This window comes from Aethalodelphis obliquidens, unplaced genomic scaffold (genome assembly GCF_003676395.1).
Source record: "Aethalodelphis obliquidens isolate GAN/ISIS:26980383/991018 unplaced genomic scaffold, ASM367639v1 scaffold38, whole genome shotgun sequence".
In the NCBI taxonomy this organism is placed as follows: Eukaryota; Metazoa; Chordata; class Mammalia; order Artiodactyla; family Delphinidae; genus Aethalodelphis; species Aethalodelphis obliquidens.
In genome coordinates this window covers 16756889-16762487 of record NW_020837982.1, presented here as the reverse complement: position 1 = coordinate 16762487, position 5599 = coordinate 16756889, and the positions used below count along the sequence as shown (strand labels likewise).

At 50.8% G+C, this 5599-nt stretch overlaps 1 pseudogene; it reads left to right on the top strand.

Moving 5' to 3' along the window:
* The first annotated feature begins 873 nt into the window (after positions 1–873).
* Positions 874–4943, top strand: LOC113633042 (NAD-dependent protein deacylase sirtuin-5, mitochondrial pseudogene; annotated as a pseudogene).
* The last annotated feature ends 656 nt before the right edge of the window (positions 4944–5599 follow it).

Below are 5599 nucleotides of genomic sequence, written 5' to 3'. Positions count from 1 at the left end.
CCTGTGACGTGCTCCCCGAGGTTACAGCCCGATCCCCTGGCTCAGAGCAGCAGGACTGGGGAAAAGATGGGTCGCCGGGCAGGTGGGCACATCTCCACTGAGTACAGTGTGTGCACGCTCACTGCCTATGTGGGGACAGGCCTGTTCCTTACTGCTCCCAGGGCACACCCCTCTCCAGCCGCAGCAGGAATGCTCAACCCAAGTCCTTCCTGGAGCTTTGCAAAATGAGGATATGAGCTCAAGGGTGAAGGTGCCTTTTCCCTCCTGTGTGAAGCAGCTCGAGCGCAGAAATCCAGAACAGGGCCAACACCCCCAGAACAGTGGAGGCAAGAGGTGGAGGTGGGGAGCCCCGCTGCTCCAGCCGTCTCTGCGGCAGGTCCACCCTCCTGCTTTCACTGTGGTTTGGTTTCCTCAGCCTCTTCCTTTTGTTGCCTAAGTTGGTCCCCGTTGAAATTCTGTCATTGGCAACTCAAGTGCCCTAATCCTTATGATGCAGTCGAGGTCACACAGAGCTGGGATCGTATCACAACGTATTCTGGAGTCGAGGTTATGCTGAGCAAAGCAGGGCCCCTGGCAGTGGGCTTTGACAGTTAGGGGAGGGGGCCCCATGCTAACCCCAGGGCAAAGATTCCCGCCTTGGTTGCCTCATTCACAGGTCTCAGCTTCCTAAGGCTCTGAGGGCCAAAATGGGCTTTTCGGGGAATGTCCGTTTTTAGCTGGGATGAGCTAAGCTGCCGTGACAAACAGACCCAAAGATGCTTATTGGCTCAAACACAACAGAAGTTTCTCTCATTCACATGCCAGACTGCAGCCTGTGCTTTTAGTTGATGGTGGCTCTGTCCCATGGGATGACTCAGGGATCCAGGATCCAACATGTGGCGCTACCACAGCCTAGCTGTCATCTACATCTTGCCAGCAGTAGGGGGACAGACATCACTTCAGGTCACATTCTATTGGTGAGAACCGGTCACACAACCACACTGAACTGCAAAGGAGGCTGGGAAATGTAGTCCAGCCTCGCACCTTGCTATAACCCCCATTGCTACAAAGGGAGAAGATTTTGTCGGGCAGAAAAGTTTGAGAGGACTAAATGGAGGCACTCAGGTGCCTTGATGTTTTAGCTGGACAGTTCTCTGAGGGTGGGAGGGTGCTGCCCTGTGCACTGTAGGATGTTTAGCAGCATCCCTGGCCTCTACTCACCTGATGGTTGTAGCATCCCTCCCCCAACTCCCCCCGCAGTCCCAGTCATGACATCAAAAATGCCTCCAGGCATTGCCAAAGCCCCTGGAGCACAGTCACCACTGATTGAGAATCACTGCTCTAGACACTGAGAGCAATGTCAGAATCTTTGTCAACCAGGGAGGAAATGCAGTGAAATTACCTCCTCTCACTTTGTCACTCGGGAATCTCACGGCGTGGCTGCTGGTCTGTGCTCACGAGGCTGGCAGACAGATTAGCTGAGGTGCCGACTTGAAGTTTCACAGAGGAGTGAACGATGTGAACCCCAGCTCCTGAGTGCGTGATGAGAACGACGTTAGGAGATTCTGCAGATGCCCGTCACAGCCAGGGCAGCATGCAAAGAAATGCTCTAAGTCCTTTCACTCAATACAAAACCCAAAATGGCACTGGCTTGTTTGCACAAAACAGGCTTTCTGAATTATTTGGTGCTGATTCCCTGAAATTTCTGTGAGAAATAAGATTTTTTTGATACCTTCTCTAACAGGAGGCCATACTTGTAAGCCCCTGGTGAGTTCTTGCTCTGGATGGACATGGCGAACTAGGGCAGACCCCTAAGAACATATTTGTTTGCAGGAAACGGGCTGTCCTGGAATATCAGTGAGAATTCCTTGCAGCCTGGTGGAAACCGGAAGTACTGCCACCCAGCAAGGCATTAGAATGTCAATAGTGTGCTTTATCTCCTAGAAACCCAACCGAGCTGTTCTGACTTCACAGGAAACAGTTTTCAGGCTACAGCTGATGGGGATTCTTCACATTCCATGGAGAACTTTGGGACACGCTTCAGGCTTCGGGCTGTAGTCCCCAACAAGGAGCCTAGGTTTGTGTGTAGCTGCCAGTACAAACGTATTAGTTTCCTGATTCACTGGGAATAAGCAAGGCTCTTGAATATTAAATAAAACTGGTTACATAAGTCTTTTATTTGAAATGAATACAAGGTCATAATCAATAAAGCTCACTTTGAAGCACTGCTGAGAAAAACGAATACAGACGTTTTCTCTGCTGCTGGAGTTGCACAAAGTAGCAGGTTTATGTCAGACTGAGGTTTGTGTGCAAATAGCTAAGCACTCCTTCAGAGGATGAGCAGTGTGGGTCTGAAGAAGATCCGATGCCTCGCAGACCCATGCGGATCATTCTCTCTGAGCAGGCTTGAGAACACTAGGCTCTTCTGGCTTTTTACCAGCTGCTATTTCGTCTGCAAATAACAATGAAAACCAGGCTAACCAATCTGGTGTTGCTGAGGGATGGTTCTCACGAGCCCAGCGCCCCCTGGGGTCTGGCCCTTGCCTCCTTCTCGAGCCCTGGCTGCTGCTGGCCCCGGCCTCCTCACGGCTACCAATGCAGCAGGACATGCCAGGCCCTGCACTGCCCAGATTTCTCTCCCCAGAAAACTCCAGAGCTCGATGACCACTTTGTCGGGTTTCAGGATTCAGGTCACGTGTTACACTTTCCAGAAAGGCTTCCTGACTTCCAAGAGGAGAGCTGGCCAGTCACTGCCCAGTGCCCCTCGTGCCGTCGACAGGCCTTTATCACCCAGGGCACTTTATAGCACTTTACTCCCCACCCTGTGTGGATGCCTCGCCCCTGTTCGACCACGAGCTCTGAGGGCAGAGCCTGTGTCTTATTCCTCTTGGGAGCAGCAGTCCTAACACAGGATCTGGAGAAGGTTTGTTCAATAAGAATGATCGAACAAAGCAATGAACAGTAATTACGCAGCAAGTGCAGAGGCTGTCACGTGGCTCTTCTTGTTTTAAAAATTGTGGTAAGAGCCGCATGTGCAGAGGGCCGAGGCCCGGTGTCTTCCCGGCACAGCGCTGGGGCAGCTGCGGCCTGAGAGACGAGGGAGGGGCAGGAAACGAGCCCATCTCAATAATTAGTGCGACACAGAAAACCTGAGGCCACCTCTCCGGACTGTCCCAAGCCAATTACTTGCCCAGCTGTATTGTGGATTGACCTCTCCAGCCTCTGCGCAAACCAAGATCTGCCTAACAATGGCTCGTCCAAGTTCAAATACGGCCGGCTTCAGGAAGCTTTTTGCAAAAGCCAAGCACACAGTCATCAATTTCAGGGGCTGGCGTCAGTGCTGAGAGTGGGGTTCCGACTTTCAGAGGAGCGGAAGGTTACTGGAGAAAATGGCAAGCTCAGGACCTGGCCACGCCTCAGGCCTTTGCCTGAAGCCCGTCCCAGGTGTGGGAATCCTACCAGTACCAGCGGGAAGCGGTGCAGAGCAAGGGGCCCGACGCCAGGCGCCTGGCCATCGCCGAGCGTGAGGCGCGGCCGGACCGGTGGGCCGACGGGCTGTGGTCATCACCCAGAACACCAATGAGCTGCACCACAAGGCTGGCACCAAGAACCTTCTGGAAATCCATGGTAGCTTATTTAAAACTCGATGTACCTCTTGTGGAGTTGTGGCTGAGAATTACAAGAGTCCAATTTGTCCAGTTTTATCAGGAAAAGGGGCTCCAGAACCTGAAGCTCAAGACGCCAGAATCCCAGTGTTGAAACTTCGCCGGTGTGAAGAGGCAGGCTGTGTGGGCCTGCTGCGACCTCACGTGGGGTGGTTTGGAGAAAACCTGGACCCTGCCATCCCAGAGGAGGCTGACAGGGAGCTGACCCTCTGTGACTTGTGTCTGGTGGTGGGAACGTCCTCTGTGGTCTACCCTGCCACCACGTTTGCCCCCCACGTGTCTGCCCAGGGAGTAGAAGTGGCCGAATTTAACATGGGAACCACCCCAGTCATGAACAGGTTCACGTTTCATTTCCAGGGGCCTTGTGGGACGACTTTCCTGAAGCCCTTGCTCCTCGTGAAACTGAAACTGTTTCTCTCTTTTTTTTTTTTTTTTGCGGTACGCGGGCCTCTCCCGTTGCGGAGCACAGGCTCCGGACGCGCAGGCTCAGCGGCCATGGCTCACGGGCCCAGCCGCTCCGCGGCATGTGGGATCTTCCCGGACCGGGGCACGAACCCGTGTCCCCTGCATCGGCAGGCGGACTCTCAACCACTGCGCCACCAGGGAAGCCCCTGAAACTGTTTCTTAATCGCCCTGAGGAAGGAAGAAATCACAGCACATCTAAATACCAGGCCACCAATAGGAGAAACCGTCTTGTGGACGGTGAGCTGAATACTGAAAGGTCTGAAAATATCATCTGGAATCCAAACTGCTGATAAGTGATGGGGACTTAGAAGCAACAGTAGTAAACACGTTTAGAAGGAGAAGTCACAGAATTTCTCAAGTCAATTCATGTTATTTGGTTTGAACCTAAACATAAGATACCTCTGATGTGTTTGGTTGGTTACTGGGCGGGAAACAACTTTGTAATTAGATTGTCTAAAAAAAGTAATTATCCTGATTGTATTTTTGCTATTTGGGCAAAGATGGAAGTAGAGGGGTAAAACCCCGGTATTTGTGATTTCCGCGCAAGGGTTGCTGGAAAATAAAATCCCTTTCTACAGCAAAAAAAAAAAAAATTGTGGTAAGATACACATAACATAAAATTTACCATCTTCACCATTTTTAAGTGTACAGTTCAGAAGTGTTAAGTACATTCACAGTGTTGTGCAACCAACTATCACGCATGTCCAGAACTTTTCCATCTTCCCAAACTGAAAGTCTACCCACTAAGCACTAACTCCCCACTCCCTCTCCCCCAGCCCCTGGCACCCACCCTTCTACTTTCTGTCTCTATGAATTTGACAGATCCACATTTGAGGGACCTCATATAAGTGGAATCATACACTATTTGTCCTTTCGTGTCTGGCTTATTTCACAATATGTGTCCTCAAGATTCATCCGTGTTACAGCATATGTCAAAATTTCCTTGCTTTTTAAGACTGGATAATATTGCATTTTGTGGACAGACCAGATTTTGTTTATTTACTCGTCTATCGATGGACACCTGGGTTGGTTCCACCTCTTGGCTACTGTGAATACTGCTGCTATAAACGTGGAAGTACAAGTACCTGTCCGAGTCCCTGCTTTTAGTTCTTTAGAGCATATACCCAGATTTCTGGATTATATGGTGATTCTGCGTTTACTAATTTTGGGAGGAACATACATGCTATCCCAGGCTAACACTTTACACTCATTATTTCATTTAGCGCTCATGGTAGCTCTGGGAGGGAAGACAACTATTACTCCTTTCTCAACAGATGAGGGAATGAAGGCAGAGAGCGTTAACTTGCCAATTTCATAGTCAATCAGTGGCAGAGCTGGGACTGAGGCTCACAAATTCCAAAACCCATGCTTTCGAGCCCTGTGTCATATTTGCTTTCTTCCAGAAGGGTGGGGGGCTCCCTCACTCTGAGGGGCGAAGGACCTGCCTTGGGTTGAGGGAAAGGACCTTCCTAAATAAGAGGCATCCTGCT